The sequence below is a fragment of the Carcharodon carcharias genome, chromosome 14, assembly GCF_017639515.1.
Source record: "Carcharodon carcharias isolate sCarCar2 chromosome 14, sCarCar2.pri, whole genome shotgun sequence".
Taxonomy (NCBI): domain Eukaryota; kingdom Metazoa; phylum Chordata; class Chondrichthyes; order Lamniformes; family Lamnidae; genus Carcharodon; species Carcharodon carcharias.
In genome coordinates this window covers 130361124-130383668 of record NC_054480.1, presented here as the reverse complement: position 1 = coordinate 130383668, position 22545 = coordinate 130361124, and the positions used below count along the sequence as shown (strand labels likewise).

The following is a 22545-nucleotide window of genomic DNA, read 5'->3' as shown; positions in this document are numbered from 1 at the left end:
CTGAATTTATTTTCAAATCCATATCATCTCCATCTCAAAGACCACCACCTTCCGTCTCCACAATATTGCTGACCTCTGCCTCGGCCCATCTGCTGCAGAAACCCTCATCCATATATTTATGTTTTGATTATTCTGTTGCACTCCTGGCCAACCTCTAAATTTCAATTCATCCAAAAGTCTGTTGTCTGCACCCTTACCTGTACCAAGTCCCACTCACCCAGCCAACCCACAAACCTACATTGGCTCCCAGCTCTTCAGTGACTCAAATTTAAAATTCTCATCCTCATTTGAAGTCCCTTCATGATTCTGCTTCTTTCCATCTCTGTAACCTTCTCCATACGACCTCCCATTAGTTCCTCTGAAGCTGGCCTCTTATTTGCTACCCTCCCTATCATTGGTCACCTTAGGCCCCAACTTTGGACTTTATTTCTAACCTCGACTGCCTCTCCACTTGGCTCTCATCTTTTTAAAACCCTTCTTGAACCTAACTTTGACCAATCCTTTGGTTTGCCCCTCCCTAATATCTGTGCCTATATCAAGTACCCATCCGTCTTCATGTCCCTCACTTTCCCCATGTTTGAGAGGTTTGCAAAGTTTAAAAATATAAGAGCTCTCCCCGTTTAAGACGGAGATGAGGAGGAATTTCTTCTCTCAGATGGTCGTTAGCCTTTGGAATTCTGTTCCCCAGAGTGCAGTGGAGGCTGGTTCATTGAATATATTCAAGGCTGAGTTAGTCAGATTTTTGATTGACAAGGGAGTTGAGGGTTGGGGGGAACTGACAGGAAAGTGGAGTTGGGGCCACTATCAGACCAGCTATGGTCTAATTGAATGGCGGAGCAGGCTCAATGGCTGAATGGCTTAGTCTTGCTCCTATTTCTTATGATCTTTGGTACCACGCGACCTTTCTTTGCTGCACATGAACTATCTAAGCATAAGTTTTTGGTTCTTCATCGAGCCTGCTCGAAGACTTGAACACAGCCCAGGCTGATGCTACAGTGCAGGACTGCAGGGTTCTCCTTCAGATATGATGTTTCAGTGACTTAGGTCCATCTTAAAAGATCCTGCAAAATGTTTGAAAAAGGTCAGGGAGCTCTGATGTCCTGATATTCCTCCCTCAATCACCAACAGCAGCAGCACTTCCATTTATATAGCGCCTTTCACGTATAAAGTATTTTAAGGTGTTTTCCAGGAGTATTGTCAAATACACCTAACCATAAGGCGATATCAGAACCAGTGACCAAATAAGTGGGTTTTAAGGAGCCTCTTAAAGAGGGAGAGAAGTAGAGAGGTTTAGCAAAGGAATTTTAAGGTTTGGGCAGCTGAAGGGAGAATACGGGTAAGTATTGAGGGTACAGAAGAGGCCAGAATGGGAGGAGTGCAGGGATCTTGGAGGATTGTCAGACTGAGAAATGGGTTAACAGGCTATGATATCTACAGACCACTTGTTATTTTTGGAACATGACTGAGCGCAAAACTGGTGCCTTGTTTTCCTTGTGTAACAACAGCATTTGTATCAGGCGAAGCTTGCAGGAATGTTTGAGTTGAGGTTTTGTTGCTCTTCCCTTTTTGAAGTGGTTCTGAGATTCGTGATAACATACTGCAATATTCTTGCTTTTTATGGCACTGTCTCTTGTTAGCAAAACACTTGCCCAGTGAGTGATTGTGCTCAACTGTGAAGGTGACTTGTGGAGATGTTCAAAGGGATGTCAGTTCTTGTGAAACAGTAGTTAGGATTAAGTGGCGCCTTCAGGGAAGAAGAACTTTCTCCCCACCCCAGGAGTGCAGAGGGAAAAAGGAAAGTCTTGCATTTATATAGCACCTTCCATGTCCTAAGGGTGTCTCAAAGCGCTTTGCAGCAATGAAGTCCTTTAGAAGTGTAGCTACCGTCGCAATGTAGGAAACTCAGCAGCCAATTTACACACAGCAAGCTCCCACAAACAGCAATGTGATAATGAGCAGATAATCTTTTTAGTGATGTTGCTTGAGGGATAAATATTGTGCAGGACACTGGAGGAGATCTCCCCTGCTCTTCTTACAAATGGTGTCATGGGATCTTTTATGTCCACAGATGAGGCCTCATCTTAACATCTCAGCTGAAAGATGACACCACCTCTGAGAATTCTGCATCCCCTCAGCACTGCAGTGGAGTGTAGATCTTGATTACGTGCTCACGTCTCTGGAGTGGGACTTGAACCCACAACTTTCTGACCTTGAGGCGGGAGTGCTACCCGCTGCACCGCAGCTGAGCTGAGGATTCATCGTTTTTGTAGTTTTCACCCCTTTTGTATGTATGGATCTAAAGCATTAAAACAAAAGCAGTTAAAATGAGAAATGGAGTCAGATGATACAGGGGTAAGGAGGGCGTAAAGAAGTGTTCTGCCTGAAACTGTTATTTTATGGTGACATTCCCCCCCCCCCCGCAACTGCCCCCTTGTCCCTACCTCAGCCACTGTGACGCACATGACTTTTTAAATTGGCCTTTACTGCCTTGTGAGTATAGGGAGGCAGTGGAAAAATCAGCCAATTTAAAATCTGGAAGGCATGAGAAGAAAATTTTTCCAAATTTTTCTGGGGAGTGCAGTGTCTGAGAAAGTAATTATTGACTATGTACTCAGTGCTGTTAGTCGTTTGTGGGATATATTGTATCGGCCCTGGAGGTTTAAGTCAGGAAATTTGGTTAATGTTGATGCAGATATGGATGGGAAGTTGTGGGAAGGGAAATTTAAATTGGCAGTGTCTCTGTGCTAATATTTACTGGGGTGTGTGGATCTCACTATGTTCTGTGTTTATGGTTATCGGATTTGTGTAATGGGGTTATGACTGTAGTTAGTGTTTAATGGGTTCTATGGTATTGCATCTACTATTATGATATTCTACATCAAAGAGTCACAATCATTACAGCGCAGAAGGTGCCCATTTGGCCCAGTGAGACTATGCCGGCTCTCCGTAGAGCAGTTCAGTCAGTCCTATTCCTCCACTCTGTCCCCTTAACCCTGCAAGTTTTTTTCCTTCAAGAACCCATCCAGTTTCCTTTAGCAATCATTGATCGTCCCCACTTCCACCATTCTCGTAGGCAGCGAGTTCCTGGTCATTACTGCCCGCTGCATTTTTAAAAAAAACAGTTCTTCCTCAAATCCGCTGAGGGATGTGCTTGTGTTTAGCGGGGTTTGTGAAATCTTTGCTCTTCATTGCTGTGCATATATTGATGGGGTAAGTGGCAAGTATCTGATCGTTGCTGTAGTCTGCACTTGATGTCGCTGTGTAAAAGTTTGCTTCAGTGTTTCTCCATAGACTTTTTGACAAGTTACGCTGTTAATGGAGAGAGATGTCCTATTCAATCACAATGCCAGATTAATTCTTTTCATCTAGTCAGTCCAATGGCATTTAACCAACAGCTGCTTTTATTCATTGTCTTATCCCCCAAGCACTCCTACAGTGGAGGAGCCATGAGCGTTGCAGTTGGAGTATGTTCCCACTTTGTCTTGGACAGAGACTGTTAGGATATTTTCATATTTACTGTTACTGTTTTTCCCATCCCTTTTTCTCAATAGCTAATTGTCTCTCATCTTTGAAGTGGCTGTCTACTTACACAGGTGTAATTTAATAGCTACCTTCCAGTAGGCTGCTGGGTGTCAAGGCCCGAAGATCTGGAATTCCCTCCCTAAACTACTCTGCCTCTTCCTCTCTCCCTCCCTAAACTACTCTGCTTCTCCCTCTCTCCCTCTTAAAACCTACCTCTTTGACTAAGCTGTTGATGTCTCCTACTTTGGCTTGGTGCCAGTTTTTGTCTGATTTAGTGCTCCTGTGAAGTGCCCTGGGGCATTTTATTATGTGAAAGGCGCTATATAGATGCAAGTCGTCATCACACGCGACCATTTTTTAAGAGCTTGAGCTGGTTGCCATCAGGGAAATCGAGAGTGGTAGCCCTCACAGTTAAACCCTTGATCCTGTCCAGGTGCCCATTCCCAGTTTAGTCAGCTGCTGGATGGTGATCTGAAGCATAGCTGCTTTTTTTTAATGCCCTCTTCTGTAACCTGGGGAGAGGGCAATGAGCATTACCGCTATCCTTGATGAGATTGGCCGATTCATTGTAAGCAGAAATTGGACTATGCACCCTGTGTTTAGAATGGATGGCTATAACAAGTTGTCTTTACGAGCTGACTCACTGTGGAAGCTCTGTGGCACATTTTTTTGACTCATGCATCATGAGGCTCACTGCACAATATTACAGAAGTAGGTGCGAAGAAATGGAACTGGACCCTGTGCGGGAGCCCCCGACTCGGCTGATTGCAGACTTCAGTTGAGATGCTTGCCCCTGTTGAGGCTGGAAACACTGTCAGATAGCGACATACTCTCAGCTGCTTTACGATTTACATCTTTCACAGCATAATATGAGCAAACACTGTAGAACTTGATTGTGTGTGCTATGCTGCTTTGAGAGGCATAGGGTCTCGGCTGTACAGCATATTTCTCCTTTCCCTTGTGAAATAACTACTGTAATTGCCTGAAGGTGTTAGTGACGGGACTTTAGTAGCTGCCATTTTTCAAGTGCAGCATGTGCTGAATTCAGTGTTTACAGATTTGCTCAGCAAGGCCAGGGGGGTCTGCGTTGGCTTTTCCACTGCTGAAGGTCAGTCCCTTGAAGTCTTGCTCGCAAAGTATTTCCACAGAGTACTTTTCCCTTTGGGGAATGAGGGGGTTTGTTTCAATAATTGGAATCAACTTTGCATTTTGTCCCTTCCGCACAGGAATTGGATGTGGATTCTCTCTCTTTTTATTAAAATTCATATTCTCTGCTTGCCACTCCACTCCATTACCCTGAAAAGTGATTCCCCACTGGGACACAGTTGATCGGGAGCTGGTTCTCTTCTTGTATTTTTCCCAAAGTGGCCAGCCTTCTTGAGCAACTGAGCAAGCTTAAGGGTGTGCAAGCTGTCAAGCTGTTTAATGGGATGGGGGTACCCAAAAGCCGAGGTCGACCCTGGATTCAGTGCATGTACAGCCCCTTTAGCCCAGGGGCACCATTGCAACTTGTAGCACCCTAGCTGTGAAATGTGCGCGCTCAGAAACAAAAAGAGAGAAAATGCTGGAAGTACTCAGGTCTGGCAGCATCTGTGGAGAGAGAGAAACAGAGTTAATGTTTCAGGCCTGTGACCTTTACTCAGAGCCCCATCATTAATTAAAATTCTGCATGGGTCTGGAGAATGAACCTGGGACTATCCTGGTCTGTATGGGTCAGAGGCGGGAACTGTCCACTGCGATGGCTGGTCGCAGAATTTCTACTTCAGAAACCCTTGTTAAGTTCTCGTAGGAATGGGAGGGGAGAGAGACTGTGGAATCTCTCTCTATGCCCTGAGGTTGGCTTGTTTATGTGCTGTTACTGAGCTCTGACGCAATGCTTTTGTATCTCTGCTCTCTGTACCTTTGTGTTATGAGCCAGAATGTTGCCTGCCAAGTCTTTGTTTTCTTTAAAGGAAGAGCCAAAATTCAACAAGCCCTGTAACGATGCAAAGGAAAACTGATTAAAATCACCAGGGTCCACCCCTTGCCCTCCCCCACCTTCTCAAGAAAAATATCGATAAGGGAGTAGATTGAGGAAGCAGAGTGCAATTACCTGTCCAATGTTCATTCTTCCAGAAAGTAAACACTTCTTGTTCAGTCAGTATCTTTCCTATAACCAGTGCACAGTTCCTGGCACAGGCACAGTAGGTTCAATCTCCTTAGACAGCACCTTCCAAACCCACAACCTAACATCAAGAAGGACAAGGGCAGCTGACAGATGGGAATAACACCACCTGGAAGTTCCCCTCCAAGTCAGACCCTAGGGATGGGGGAGAAGGGAGGGTTGTACTGCACCGTTGGGGCTGTATATAATTGTGGTCCAGTGTGAAGATGGGTTTAAAAAGTGCTTAGGTAGTTTGTTAAATCTACTGGGCAATTTATAAACAAACATAAGAAGAATCTCTCATTCTAAAAGACATTTCTGTCTATCGTCTCAGAATCATGGAGTGGTACTGCGTGTTATTGAGCTTGAGCAGAAGCTGCTCCTGATGGGATTGAACGCGATCACAGCCCACAGTATAAGTTGGGTGTTGCAGGATGATCTTCGCATTCTGTGCAGTATAGCCACAGCCTTGGAATGTGACCCTCGTTTCAGATTATCTCTGGCAGCCAACACATTTCAGCATCTAAACTACTCAGATACTGAACAGTTGGCAGAAGATGAGAGCACAGCTATCTTTAAGAACTTGTGATTTATGGAATGCCCCATGCCCTCAGAAAACCCCAACCTTTACATCCAATTACTATTTTTTTTGAAGTGCAGTTACTGTCATCATGTGACGGTCAGTTTCCGCATAGCAAGATCCCATAAATGACAAATGAGGTGAATGTCATTGGCTGAGGGTGGGATCTTGATTTAAGAGAGCAGCAAAACTTCCCATTCTTCATTGAATCATGGCATGAGCCTTCTTTCTCTGCCCAGCTGAATGAGAAGATGCAGCTTCAATTTAATGCTCATTCCACAAATGGTGCCCTTGCAGCATTGAATTGACAGGAACACGGCTTAAATTTTGCATCTGATTGCTGAGGTTCTGTGGAGATTTACACTATTTTTAGTGGCCACATAGATTAATTTGATCATACAAAAATAGACTGTCCAGCTGATTCTCCCCCCCCCCCCCCCCCCCCCCCCCCCCATGAGCCTCCTCCCACACAACTTTTATCTCACCCTGTCAGTTTTATTTCTTTCCCCCCCCTCGCATGCTTATCAAGCTTCCCCTTAGATGCATCAATACTACTTGCCTCCGTTACTTGAAGTGGTAGCGAGTTCCGCATTCTCGCCGCTCTCATGCTTTCTTTTGAATTCCCTTTTGAATTCGTTAGTGACTGCCTTATTTTTATGGCCCTCTGGTTCTGGACTCCCCCACAAGTTCAAAGTTTTCTCTACAGCTACTGTATTGAATCATTTCATTATCTGAAAGATTATTAGGTCACACCCCACAGCCTTCTCTTTTCTAGAGAAACCCTGTTTGTTCCTTTTATTTCATTTGGTTATAACTTTCAGTTTTGTCACACTTTTAGTAGAGTGATATGTCTCTTGAGAATTTCTTATCCCACTTTCTGGAGTGTTTTTAGTTGGACTGTGATAAATATTGCAATACCACTCCAATAAAGTTCATAGTATTTGACCTCGGAAACTTGCAGCTGCCCAAAGTAAACAAGTATTTTAATGAAGTTCAGGTGAATTTGTCTTTGCTTGCATTTATGCTGTGTGTATGCTTTGACTCGGCAAACCTCATGCTGCAGTGAGTTAGCAAGCATCTGAAACGTCGTGAGATTTCTTTATATACCTGCCTGAATGAGGTGTGTATGCAGGTGAAAGCTTGCAGAATAAATATATTCCTCCCATTGTCGACCCACTCACAATTTCCACCCCTCCTCTCCTGAGGACACTGACTTTTGGTGTGCCTCCAGTAACTCTCCCAGTAGTGGCCCAACCATTTTCAGCTGCTTCATCAAATGACCTTCCCTCTATCATAAGGTCAGAGGTGGGGATATTCTCTGATGACTGCACAATGTTCAGCACCATTCGTGACTCCTCAGACACTGAAGTAGTCCTTGCCAATATGCAGCAAGATCTTAATCACATTCAGAACTTGGGTTGGTAAATGGCTAGTAACATACGCTCCACATAAGTGCCGGACAATGACCATCTCCATAAGAGAAAATTTAACCACTTCCCCATGACATTCAGTGGCATTACCATTGCTGAATCCCCCACTATCAACATCATGGGGGTTACTATTGACTTAAAACTGAACTGGACTAGCCATATAAATACTGTGGCTACAAGAGCAGGTCAAAGGCATTCTGTGCCGAGTAACTCACCTCCTGACTCCCCAAAGTCTGTCCACTATCTACAAGGCACAAGCCAGGAGTGTGATGGAGTACTCACCACTTGCCTGGATGAGTGCAGCTCCAATAACACTCGAGAAGCTCGACACTATCTAGGACAAAGCAGCCGGCATGATTGGCACCCCATCCACCACTTTGAACGTTCACTCCCTCCACCACCGATGCAGTGGCTGTAGTGTGTGTGCCATCCTCCAAGATGCAATGTAGCAATCCTTCGAAATCACCTTGCAAATCTGCAGCCTCTACCACCGAGAAGGACAAGGGCAGGAGATGCATGGGAAACCACCACCTGCGAGATCCTCTCCAAGCCACACACCATCCTAACTTGGAAATATATCACTGTTCCTTCACTTTCACTGGGTCAAAATCCTGGAACTTTCTCCCTCACAGCACTGTGGGTGTACCTACACCACATGGACTGCAGCGGTTCAAAAAGGCAGCTCACCACCACCTTCTCAAGGGCGATTAGAGATGGGCAATAAATGTTGGTCTAGCCAGTGACGCCCACATCTTGAGAGAATAAATAAAATTGGTTACAAGTGACCCTTCTCCCTGTGTGAGTGTTGGAAGATTATTTGACCATGTGGGATTGAAGCTGCATTCTCATTCAACATCCAAGTACAAGTACAGGAGAAGTCACTGGGTGGCAATTGGATGGGAACCCTGTCTTCTCCCCATTCTGGCTCCCCCTCTCTCACTTATTAGATCATAAGGATGATCTCAGTTTGCAGCTCACTGGTCCAACGGAATTAAAGTTGGACTTCCCCCATCAGTATGGCTGAGCTGCCCACCAGACTACACGCTTCCAACTGAGCCAGAAGAGAATAATGCCATATTTTTCTTTCAACCTCCTTTTTTAGTCTTCTTGCTTCAAGCAGCTCCTGGAAGCTGATATGTGACCACCTTCCAAACCTGCATTGCCGTGTCAGAGCTTGGACTGAGAGCTGACCCCTGCATATGAGAAACAATTTTGAGTTTTATCTTTTGTGGCTTCATCTGATTACAAATGTGTTGTGCGTCAGAAACTGGTGGTGTGAACACAGGTGTATTTAAAAAGAACTTAACTGATTAAGATAAAAGCAAAGTACTGCAGATGCTGGAAATCTGAAATAAAAAAGGAAATGGTGGAAAAACTCAGGTCTGGCAGCATCTGTGGAGAGAGAAACAGCATTAATGTTTTGATTCTGTATGACTTCAGAACTCTGAAGAGAGGTAGAAATGTGGTGGGCTTTAGTATTCTATCTCCATTTCTTCTGGTAGATGTCATGACCACGGATCCTATCTCCGAATTATTTAAGGACATTTGAACTTTGAAGTAAGACCTGTTTTTTTAAAAAAAGGACGTACAAGCAAAAGCTGGCTGAGACTGTAAGATAACTACTCGCTATGTGGATTACTTGACCAACTAGTTCAGAGAGAATGGAATGTTGCACCTAAAAGGTTTGACATGGCCTACTTCAGGCAGAGGCACTTCAAAGGAAAAGATACAATGTAAACTGAACTGTAATCTCCTGTGCAGAGACAATGGGCATTGATTACCGTCTCAGCCGAAACCACTACCTGTTGAGTTGTATCCCAGATTGTGAACATGAACTGAGTTAAAAGAAAACAGATCTGGGCAAAAGACATGTTTGTTTTTCCCTTCCAGGAATGCACAAGGAAAAGGGGTTTGAAAAAGTCAACTGCAACTCTAGTTCCATGTGTTAGTCTGGTGTTTTGTTCTGGTATGTGTGTGCTGTGAGGGTCACAGCTGAAGAACGCCAACTGGGCACCCCTGCACTTGCAGGTAAAAAACGTCTTTTCTCTCTGATTGCTGGATGCAAGTCGAAGAGGAAACAGGACAGCCCCTTTCAGCTAACCTGCAGAACCAAAAATCTGTAAACCAACTGCTCAACTGCCTAAGTCAGCTCTACCAGAATCACCCCAACTTAATGGCCGCAACATTTCACCATCTACTTCTCACGGACAAGTCGAAGGACTGAATTGTATATCTTTTTAAACTTTTATTTCCAGGCTCATTTCTAATCTGTGTATATGTGTTTGCATTTTTATTATTTTTTCTCGTGTTTTAACTAATAAAATCACAGTTTCCTTAACTGAAGAAAGCCTGGTTACATTGGCTCTTTTTAAAACATTTGGACTGGGAAAAGGTATCCACGAGGGAAGGGATCTTTTTCAAATTAACCCTGTTGCGAGCAACCAAGAGGGTCAAATAAAGAAAGGGAACCAGACCATCTCCCCCCTCATCCAGGATCATAACAATTTGGGGTGCCTCATCCAGGGACTGGTCGTAATATAGACTGTCTACAAATATTCATTACAAGCTCACCGACTCCCACAGTTACCTCGACTATACCTCCTCACGCCCTGCCTCCTATAAGGACTCCATCCCATTCTCCCAGTTTCTCTACCTCCACCTTCAACACTATAAATCCCATCGCATTTCTGCCTCTCTTCAGCTCTGAAGAAGAGTCATACAGACTTGAAATATTCGCTCTGTTTCTCTCTCCACAGATGCTGTCAAACCTGTTGAGTTTTTCCAGCATTTTCTGTTTTTATTTAACTGATTAAGAGGTAGGTGTTGAGATCTGTGACTAAATGATCTTTGAACACACAGGCTGAATGTCCTTTCTCATCAACCGTCTTTATGGCTGGTGTAATCCAACCATTTGTTTATGTGCAAGAGCAGCTCCAGGTTTTTTTTTTTAAAAAAAGCTGCCTCCAATTTCTACTTGTTTCATTCCGACGAATGGTGGACCAAGGTCGGAAACTCGCCACGAACCCACATCCCTCCGTTCGAGGAGCCGTTGGAAGTATGTGGTTTTACTCAGTGTGCTAGTGTCCTTGTCAGTAAACTGTTACATAACTTGTGGTTGCGAAGCTCGTAGAGACGAAGCGAGATCCGCCTTTCTGAGTTCTTTGAGCGAACGTGTTTCAACCAGTCAGTGTTTTGGGGGATTTTTTTTTTTGAAGCTTTGTTTATCCAGCTGCAGGTAAAAGCTAATGAGGCCACAGCTGTTGGCAGCATTAATAGGTGAGAGCTGCACTATGTAGGGCACCAGGTAGCTGAGAATTGGAGCGTGATCAAAGGCTATAAACGTGTAGTTGTGCGGTTTGTAAACTTTAATCCGATTTTTCAAGGTTGCATTACAACCTTTACTCTTTATGTTCTTCTGATTATCTTCTATAATCAATTTTTGAAGTGTCTATTTCAATTTGTAAATTTATGATTTAACAATATTGCCAATGGTTGCGGATCAGCATTTGTGATGTGTTGCACAGAAACAGTGTGACTCATTGTCCCCACTGCAGTTGTGTACAAGGTGGGTACAGCTTGTTTAGTGTTCACTGGGCAATGTTACATCACTTACTGGGACGCATCAACTACAGACAAAAGGACTTGCACTTAAGCCTCTGTGTTTAGGTGCTGTTCCACTGTGTCTCTGTGACTCTCTCTATAACATCCTAGAAACCTTCATCCATGTCATTGTCTCCCTAAAGGCTTGACTTCTCCAACAGTTCTCCATCAGCTACCCAAGTTCCAATTTGCGTGAATTCCAAATCACAAGTTCTGCCTGCTTTCTACGCTGTGCTGCTTCTTCACCACCCCATCCTCACTGACTGCCATTGGCTTCCTATCCCCTCTCAAATGTATTGAATTCAGTGTCTCGTTTCTTGTCTACAGATCCCTTTATGGCTTTTCTCCTTCTGATGTATCTGCAGACAGAAGTCCAGTGTGCTATGCTGCAACAAGCCTATGTTGCTGTTCTGCTTCTGGCCTCCTGTGCTTTCCCCTTCCTCCACTCTTGGTGGCAAAGTCTTCAGTCGATATGAAGAATGCTACCTTCAAAAGACTCCTTTGAAACTTGTTTTTTTGGTATCATGTCTTTTAGTTACTTTCTGTACTAGAGCTGGGTGTGCTTTTCTTTCTGTTAGTCAGATGCCTTGGGATAATTAAGCTAAATGTGTTGTATAAAGGCAAGACATTTTATTTCACTTAACTTACCCCCAGCGCAGTGAATGACAAGCCTATAACTACCAATATTTCAGACTATTGTTGTTTGGATTCTCCAGATCAAGCAGTTGGTGAAATTTCACATACACCATTATAGTTGAAATCCTACTGGGAGGGTGAGAGAGAAGAAAACTCGTGACCTGACATGTTTGCGTTTTTATAGGAGATATGGCACTAGAGCCGGCTATTCAGCCCAGCCAGTCCTTGTCTATCCCAGTGCTAAACATATTCAACGATGGAGCATCCGCAACCCTCTGGGGTAGAGAATTCCAAAAGTTCACAACCCTTCGAGTGAAGAAATTTCTGCTCATCTTAGTCCTAAACGATTGGCCCCTTATCCTGAGACTGTGCCCCCGTGTTTTAGATTCCCCGACCAGCAGAAACAATCTCTCAGCGTCCACCATATCAAAGCCTTTCAGAGTCTTGTAAGTTTCAATGAGCTTGCCTCTCATTCTTCTTTCATTTTAAAGACCTCTTCTCTCAGCTTTCCTTTTTCGCTGTGTCTCCTGCCATAGCAAGATGGCTGCCAGTGCCCGACTGCATGTTCACACTGGCCTGCACATGCGTAGAAATCCAGTTAAGTCACACCAGTGGGGCCAGCAGGACAATGTAACAGGGATCCCAAGGTCAGGGAAATAATAAAAGCAGAAAATGCTAGAAAAACTCAGCAGGTCTGACAGCATCTGTGGAGAGAGAAACAGAGTTGATATTTCGAGTCCGTGTGACCCGTCTTCAATGTTATAATATGGTGACCGGGACTGCACTCAATACTCTTTTGATACCTCCCTCAAATTTGAAAGCACGTCGCAGATTGTGCGTTACATTGATTCTCGCTGTGTACTTGCTACCGCCTGGAGTAGCTGAGGCAAGCAGCGCAGATGTGTTCGTGGGGAGCTAGGTAAATACAGAAGGGAGAAAGGAATAGGAGGATATGCCGATAGGTTTAGATGAAGTGAGATGGGAGGAGCCTTGTTTGGACCATAAACACCAGTAGAGTACAAATGGAGGAGCCCAGCACATCAGTGCAAAAGATAAGGCTGGAGCATTCACAACAGCCTTCAGCTGGAAGTGATGAGTGGATAATCCATCTCGATCTCCTCCGGAGGTCCCCAGTATCACAGATGCCAATCTTCAGCCAAGTTGATTCGATTCACGTGATATCAAGAAACGGCTGAAGGCACTGGATACTGCAAAGGCTAGGGGCCCTGACAATGTTCTGACAATAGTACTCTAGACTTGTGCTACAGAACTTGCTGTACTCCTAGCCAAGCTGTTCCAGTACAGCTACAACACTGGCATCTACCTGGCTATGTGGAAAATTGCCCAGGTATGTCCTGTACACAAAAAGCAGGACAAATCCAACCCGGCCAATTACTGCCCCATCAATCTACTCTCCATCATCAGTAAAGTGATGTAAGGGTCAGCAGTGCTATCAGGCAGCACTTGCTTAGTAATAGCCTGTTCGTTGACGCTCAGTTTGGGTTCTGCCAGGGTCACTTAGCTCCTGACCTCATTACAGCTTTGGTTCAAACATGGATAAAAGAGCTGAACTCCAGAGGTGAGGTGAGAGTGACTGACCTTGACATCAAGGCAGCACTTGACCGAGTTTGGCATCAAGGAGCCCTAGCAAAACTGGAGTAAATGGGAATCAGAGGGAAAACTCTGCAGTGGTTGGAGTCATATCTAGCACAAAGGAAGATGGTTGTGGTTGTTGGAGGTCAGTCGTCTCAGTTCCAGGAAATCACTGCAGGAGTTCCTCAGGGTCGTGTCCTAGGCCCAGCCATCTTCAGCTGCTTCATTCAAACAAGGAGCAGGAGTAGACTATTCAGCCCCTTGAGCCTGCTCCGCCATTTAAGAAGATCATGGCTGATCTGCTAGTAACCTCCGATCTGCATCCCGCCTACCCCCGATGATCTATCACCCCCTTGTGTACCAAGAATCTATTCACTTCTGCCTTAAAAATATTCAAAGACTTTGCTTCCACCATGTTTTCAGGAAGACAGTTCCAAAGACTCACAACCCTCTGAGAGAAAACATTTTGTCTCATCTCTGTTTTAAATGGGTGCCCCTTATTTTTAAACAGTGACCCCCTAGTTCTAGATTCTCCCACAAGAGGAAACATTCTCTCCACATCCACCCTGTCAAGTCCCCTCAGGATCTAATATGCCTCAATCAAGTCGCCTCTTACTCTTCTAAACTCCAGCAGATATAAGCCTAGCCTGCCCAACTTTTCCTCATAAGACAACCCACCCATTCTAGGTATTAGTCTGGTAAACTTTCTCTGAACTGTTTCCAACGCAGGCACCCATATCCTTCGGCATCTTGGAGCTCCGCAATCTCTCATAGTTTAGATAATATGCTTCCCTTTTATTCTTCCTGCCAAAATGGACAGTTTCACATTTTCCCACATTATACTCCATTTGCCAGATCATTGCCCACTCACAACCTATCTATATATTTTTTTGTAGCCTCCTTACTTTCCTACCTATCTTTGTGTCATCAGCAAATTTGGAAACCATCCCATCCATCCCTTCATCTAAGTCATTTATACAAATTGTAAACAGTTGAGGTCCCAGCACTGATCCCTGTGGATCAGTGACCATCCTTCCATTGTAAGGTCAGAAGTGGGGATGTTTGCTGATGATTGCACAATGTTCAGCACCATTCGTGACTCCTCAGATAATGAAGCAGTCTGTGTGCAAATGTAGCAAGACCTGGGCAATATCCAGGCTTGGGCTGACAAGTGACAACATTCACACCGCACAAATGCCAGGCAGTGACCATCTCCAATAAGAGAGAAGCTAACCATCTCCCCTTGACATTCACTGGCATTACCATTACTGACTCACCCACTATCAATATCCTGGGGGTTGCCATTGACCTGAAACTGACCTGCTCTAGCCACCTGGCTACAAGAGGAGGTCAGAGGCTAGGAATCCTGTGGCAAGTAACTCACCTCCTGACTCTCTAAAGCCTGCCCACCATCTACAGGCACAAGTCAGGTGTGTGATGGAATATTCTCCACTTGCCTGGATGAGTGCAGCTCCAACCACGCTCAAGAAGCTTGACACCATCCAGGGCAAAGCAGCCCGCTTGATTGGCACCACATCCACAAACATTGACTCCCTCCACCACCGACAAACAGCGGCAGCAGTGTGTACCATCTGCAAGATGCACTGCAGCAACTCACCAAGGCTCCTTAGGCAGCACCTTCCAAACCCACGACCGTTACCATCTAGAAGGACGAGGGCAGCAGAGAGATGGAAATACCACCACCTGGAAGTTACCCCCCCCAAGCCACTCACCATCCTGACTTGGAAATATATCGCCGTTCGTTCACTGTCACCAGGTTAAAAATCCTGGAACTCCCTAACAGCAATTTGGGTGTACCTACACCAGGTGGACTGCAGCGATTCAGGAAGACAGCTCACCACCACCTTCTCAAGGGCAACTGGGGAAGGGCAACAAATGCTGGCCTAGCCAGCAACGCCCACGTCCCGTGAATGAATAAAAAAAATTTGGGCCAAATGGCCCAATTCTGTGCTATAAATTTGATGTGTAGGGAAACATTGCTGTAATTTTGCATGCAGTGAGGTCTGCCAAATAGCTTTATTGAAATCTTAAGACACCAGTGGCAGATTATTACTGAGATCATTTGTGATCAAAATCGACAAATTTGATACTCATTTTTTTAATTTAATTCTTTGAAAAATGCAGTCATCCTTAAACTATTTAATTGAAAGTGGGGAATAAGGTCTTGCATTTATATAGCACTTTTATGCTTTTTATGAATTATTTAGACTACTTCACTTTTTTCTGGAGCCTGGTATTGTTAGATTGGAAAACTTTTCCATCATAGTTCAGAGCACTTACACCTCTGGGATTGACAGGAAGGAGCCATAATCACTTTTCTTTTTAAATAACAGTGAAAACGGGCGAAAAGGATCATTCCTGCCAGAGTTTGAAGCAGAATAATCCAGATGTTGAATTTAAAAACCCATAACGAATTAAAATTTATGTCTGCATTTCTTAAATTCCGTAGTTTACTATCAGATTTCAGGATTGAAAATTTATTTTAAAATACTCAATTTTTGTTCAAAACTTGAAAACAAAAATTATTGAAAGTAACAGCCCAATATTTGAGTTATCGATCCTGTGAGTGGATTATCAGATAGCCTTATTTTGGTTCATTCCTGGAAATATGTATTTAAACTGAATGTATATCCTCCCTCTTCATAATTCAAATTGAGGTATCTGTCTGTTAATACATTTAAAAATTCTTGTCAATTTTTTTTTACCCATTATGCACTCTTGCAACCACATTTATAATGGAAACTGTCAGTGTCAGCATATCACACAGTAATTGCATTCTTCTAGTGAAATTGCTATAGGTTCACTGTCCATGACGGCGTGACATAAAAATTTATAATGCAAATATGTAACTATTTGACTTTAAAGTTCTTGCCCTGGTCCAGTTATACTCTGTCCTCTAACCCAAATTCCTCATAGAAGTATACAGCATTTAGAGCAGAGAAACAGGCCATTTGGCCCAGCTGCCCTGTACTGGTCTTTATGCTGCACACGAGCCTCCTCCCGCCCCTTGCATCTAATGCTATTAGCATAACCTTCTATTCCCTTCTCCCTCACGTCCTTATCTGCTGCCTCTTAAATACATATGTGCTCTTTGCTCATGGAAGCATGTTCCATATTCTCACCTCTCTCTGGGAAAAAAAAAATTCTCCTGAATGCCTTATTGGATTTATTAGTGATGTCTTATATTTATGGCCCCTGGGTCTGGCCTCGCTCACTCTCACATGGAAGCATTTCCTCAATGTCTACCTTATCAAACTGCTTCGAAATTTTAAAACGTCTATCAGGTCACCCCCTCAGCCTTCTCTTTTTTAGAGTAAAGATCCTAGCCTAGTCAGCCTTTCTTGCTGGTTATAACCTCTCAGTTCCAGTATCATTCTTGTGAATCTTCATTGTGCCATCTCCAATGCCTCTATGACCTTTTAAGTTGGAAGATTAACTTTGATCTTGCCTCCTGCTGTGCAATGTCATGAGAAGCTGAACTCTGATAGTGATTAGGATCATTTCTCCCCTTCCTGAGTTCAGGTACATGGTGTTCAATTGCAGTATCTCAACTGTAAACAAAAACAGAAACAGAAATACTTGGAAAACCTCAGCAGGTCCGGCAGCATCGGCGGAGAAGAATACAGTTGACGTTTGGAGTCCTCATGACCCATCAACAGAACTAAGTAAAATTAGGAAAGGGGTGAAATATTTTCCATATTTTACTTAGTTCTGTTGAAGGGTCATGAGGAATTGAAATGTCAACTGTACTCTACTCCGCCGATGCTGCTGGACCTGCTGAGGTTTTCCAGGTATTTCTGTTTCTGTTTTTGTTTTGGATTTCCAGCATCCGCAGTTTTTTTGTTTTTGTTTTTATCTCAATTGTAAACTCAGCTGAGCTTCTGACACCTTCTGCATTACAAAGGAAAACTATTTGTGCCTGTATAAAATTGCCTGCCTCTGCCCTTAACCAGCCCCTATGCTGCTGAAAATCCCCACCCAAGCCTTTCTCATCCCTTGACTTGATGGACAATTCAAGATGATACTCCAGTGCTGCCCTGCCTGTCGGACAAGCTGTTAAGCTGAGGCCCCTTCTCCCCTCTTGGGTGGATATAAGAACATAAGAACTAGGAGCAGGAGTAGGCAATTCAGCCCCTTGAGCCTGCCCCGCCATTCAATACGATCATGGCTGGTCTCATTTTGATTGATCGTGATTGATCTCAAAAAGGTTTCTTGATGCTATTTAAAGAAGAGCAGGGGAGTTCTTCCTGGTGTCCCGGCCAATATTTATTCCTCAATCGACATTACAAAGACAGATAATCTGGTAATGATCACATTGCTGCTTGTGGGAACTTGCTGTGCACAAATGGGCTGCTGTGTTTCCTGCATTACAACTGTGACTACATTTTAATTCCTTCATTAATTGTAGCATTTTGTGGGCAGCTGGAAGCTATATTTCATCCACGCAGGCACTCTCCTGTGTGTTAAACTGGACAGTGAGTGTTGATGGACTGAGTGGCGGGAAAGGGATCCGAGCCAAAGCTGCTCCTAGCGTTGCTCGACAACCAGACATTCACATTTTCCACTGGAAGGTTATATTATGAACCGCCTTGCTAATTTATTTCTCCCTTCTAGTCCTCCTGCCCAGGGTCACTCAGGCCAAATGCTCATACTGCTGTCCTAGGTAAGATTGCTGTTTCAGTACGGACTGGCATTTGAACTGGGTCTGTGCTGCTTGTTGAAATATGAGAGAAAGAAAGATAGATAGAACTTGTATCTATCTCGCACCTTTCACAATCTCCCAAAGTGCTTTACAGCTAATTAAGTTTTTTATTTGAAGTGTAGTCACTGTTGTAATGTAGAGAACATGGGGAAACACAGCAACACATTGCATGTCTATTGTTACGTAGGAAACGTGGATAAACCAAATGTTTGGGTTCAGAGGTCCTGATAGCAGGTAACGCATTCTTTTTAAGCAGAGTTCTTTTCTTGCTAACCCCTGTGAGTATTCGTTGAGCCTTGACACAAAAGGCGTATCGCCGATGGTGACCAGGTGCACGGCTACTCGCCAGCTTGCTCGCAGCCTTGAAGCAGCTGAAGCCTAGTTAATCCAGGATGTACAATAAATGCAGATAAAGCTACTTGTCTTTCACTGCAGCAAACAAATGTGGGGACCGTGTGTCCTTTTTTAAATTGTGTCCTCACCTGCTCGCCTGTTACAGATGGTACACTGATGAGGTATTTTGACTTTATTTTGAACTTTCAGCAAATCTCTGGTACAGAACAATGAAGAGTTTTATTTTCCATACCCGCCCATCGTTACCCTGAAAAGGTGGCAGTGCATCACCTTCCGTTTGTTTCCCACAGTCTCAATGACTACACTTCAAAAGTACTTCATCGGCCGTAAAGTGCTTTGGGATGTCCTGTGCTCTTGAAAGACGCTTTGTAAACGTATTTTTCTTATTTCAACTGGCTTGCTGGGCCACTTCAGAGGGTAGTTAAGAGCCACTCATGTTGGTGGTGCTACTAGAGTCACGTTTCTGCAAAGGAAGTGTGTCGGTTCCTTCCTGGAAAGATATTCGTGAGCCATTTGGGCTCTAACTCCAATCCGACAGATTTTAAAGTCCAATTTTTCTTTGAAAACTCATTCTCTAACTGCCCGGTGGGATTTCAACTCAGGTTACTCATCCAGCCCTCTGTATTACTAATCCAGTAATATAACCACTACAGTACCATACGTTATTTCTAGGACATTGTTGTTGTACATGCCATATTTCATTTTGTTTCAAGGCCCACACATGTACTTGTGCTAATTGTATGGCTGTGGTCTACTTTTCCATATGTAGCTTGCCCAAGTTTTAAAGGGATTGCAACTTGACAGTTGCTATCTTGAAACAGCACCTCCCTGTGTTTCTGCCGCCGCCCCCCCCCCCCTTTTTTTTTTCGCTTTCTGCCCACTTCTGAAGTGTTGACCTGTGTGGTTCCTTGATGGAAGTAGCTCCGAGCTACCTTGTCCAATTCCCCAATCATCAGGCTGAGCCAAAAGTGAGAGCCGTTGCTGAGGGGAATCACAGCCAAACCTGATCCTCGCTGAGCATGCCTCGACTTTTAAAGTTCTCACTTTTGTCCTCAATTTGCTCCATGGCCTCAGCCCTCCCTATCGCTGTAACTTCCTCCAGCCCCACAATCTTCTACTATCTATACTCATCTAATTTTAGCTTCTTGCGCATCTCTGATTTTAATTGCCCCACCATTGGCAGTAGCACCTTCAGCTGCCTGGACTCTAAACCCTGGATTCCCTTCCTAAGCCTCTTTGCCTCTCTTTGCTCCTTTAAAATGCTCCTTAAAACCTCCCTCTTTGATCAAGTTTTCGGTGACCTGTTTGCTTATGTAGTTAAAGTTCCTGTGAAGTGCATTGGGACATTTCACCATGTTAAAGGCCCTGTATAAATTCAAGCTTTTGCTGTAGCCAATGACGATGGTGGGTGCACTCGTGCATCAGGGATCACAGATTCACAAATGGCATCTGGAATCTCAGCCTGCTTCCCCTCTCTGGTCAAGATGTCCTTTTTTAAAAAATTCATTCATTCATTCATTCATTCGTTCATGGGATATAGGCATAGATAATAGGTCTGCATTTATACCCATCCTCAATTGCCCTTTGAGAAAGAGATGATGAGCTAATTGAGTGGATTGCTAGGGCACTTAAGTGTCAACCACATTGCTGTGGGTCTGGAGTCACATGTAGGCCAGACCAGGTAAGGACGGCAGATTTCCTTCCCTAAAGGACATTAGTGAACCAGATAGGTTTTTACGACAATCAGAAATGGTTTTATGGTCACATGTATGAATCACAAAAGGCTAGTAGCAAGTACAGGTAATTAGGAAAGCTAATAGAATGTTATCACTTATTGTGAGGGGAATTGAATACAAAAGTAGGGAGTTTATGCTTCAGTTGTACAGAGCACCAGTGACTGCACATTTGGAGTACTGGGTACAGTATTGGTCTCCTTATTTAAGGAAGGATGTAAATGCGTTGGAAGCAGTTCAGAGAAGGTTTACCAGACTAATACCTGGAATGAGCGGGTTGTCTTATGAGGGAAAGTTGGATAGATTAGTCTTGTATCTGCTGGAGTTTAGAAGAGTAAGAGATGACTCAATTGAAACATATAAGATCCTGAGGGGTCTTGATAGGGTGGATGTGGAGAGGATCTTTCCTCTTGGAGAATCTAGAACTAGGGGTCACTGTTTAAAAATAAGGGGTCGCAAATTAAAACAGGGATGAGGCAGAATTTTTTCACTCGGAGGGTTGTGAGTCTTTGGAACTCTCTTCCTGAAAAGGTGGTAGAAGCAGAGTCTTTGAATATTTTTAAGGCAGAGGTGGATAGATTCTTGGTAAGCAAGGGGATGATAGGTTATCGGCAGTAGGTGGGATGCAGATTTGAGGTTCTATCAGATCAGCCATGACCTTATTAAATGGCGGAGCAGGCTCGAGGGGCTAAATCGCCTACTCCTGCTCCTTGTTCATATCTCTACATCAGACTTTTAATTTCAGATTTTTATTTAATTCATATTTCACTATCTGCCGTGGCAGGATTTGAACCCAGAACATTATCCTGAGTGTCTGGATTACCAGCCCAGTGACAATACCACTGCACCACTGCTTCCCAGTTAGGTCTCCACTGTGGGACACAGTTTAAAAATTATTGTCCTTATATTTAAAACTAAGATGAGGTGAACTTTTTTTCTCTTGAGAGTTGTTAGTCTGTAGAATTCTCTCCCCCAGTGAGCAGTGGAGGCTGGGTCACTGAATATACTCAAGGCTGAGTTAGACAGAATTTTGACCAACAAGGGAGTCGAAGATTATGGGGGCCAGACAGAATAGTGAAGGTAAGATTACAATCTGATCAGCCACGATCTTATTGAATGGCGGAGCAGGCTCAAAGGGCTGAATGACCTACTCCCTTGTGTTCTTTTGTGGCCCTGGCTGCAGTCAACCAACTCTGCACAGATGGGGATCAAACCTGAAACCCTCCTGGTTTGCATGGCTCAGTTATTAATTCTCCTCCTTCGACAGGAGCGGATCAACTGGTCATTCATCTCGTGGGCTGTTGGTTCAGTTCTTGGCTGTGTGCTAAATAGCTGACACATTTACTTTCATAAGAGTCACTGCACTTCAGTGTAATTCATGGTATGTGCAGCGTTTAGCCATGTCGTAAAGCACGATATAAATATAAACTAGCTTGGAATTATTTATTTAAAACCAACTCTTCCAGGTTCAAAGTCTTCATTGTGGCGATTTGCACATGTACTCGGATTATTTTTTTTAATTAATTAAGGCGTTATATTCCTGAGAAAACTGCTTAGAGGAAGAATCATATTGCATACATAAATTCAGAGTGGCCAATGCGACAATGACCTAAAATCCCAGGCTACTTGTTTTCAAATATTCATTAACGTACAGTCCTTTCATTATCATTTTTACATATTGGAAATTTTGCACATACAAATTAATGAGATTACCTCCCTGTGGTCATCCAGCCAGTTGTTAATATGCCTTACTTTCTGCCCTTTCGAGCAGATCAAATGCTGCGCATGGATGGGTGTGCACGCGTACATACACACATACACACGCGCGTGCATGCATGCACATACACATGCATGCATGCACGCACGCACATGCATGTGCACATATGCACACATGCACACGCCCACATACAACACATGCATGCATATAACATGCATACACACCCACACACACGCACATGCATACACATATGTATGCGCATGCTCATGCATGCAAACCGTATACACACCCCCCCGCCAAAAAGATTTGTAAACCTAGTAGTAAGTCACTTTTATTTACACTGTACATCACTGTGGCGCTGAAAGCACAGAATAAAGTTGAAGTGCCTCATCAGTGCTGTCGTGTCTACTGATGATAAAGCTTTATGTTGGCAGGTTCTGTGAGATTTTATCTAAATTGGATTGGTTGAGAAGCAGCTGAGCCAAAGTCTGACTGACGGTTACGCAGCACATTT

General features: G+C 43.9%; 1 protein-coding gene across 5 annotated transcripts in view; it reads left to right on the top strand.

Moving 5' to 3' along the window:
* Positions 1 to 22545, top strand: part of LOC121286826 (insulin receptor-like) — a 228439-nt gene that overhangs the window by 9444 nt on the left and 196450 nt on the right. The window contains exon 2 of one of the 5 annotated variants that reach the window (XM_041203889.1): positions 2069 to 2284. The exons of the other annotated variants lie outside the window; for them this stretch is intronic. The gene's annotated coding sequence lies outside the window, so the exon portion shown is untranslated. The remainder of the gene's footprint in view (positions 1 to 2068; positions 2285 to 22545) is intronic. 5 annotated transcript variants of the gene reach the window in all.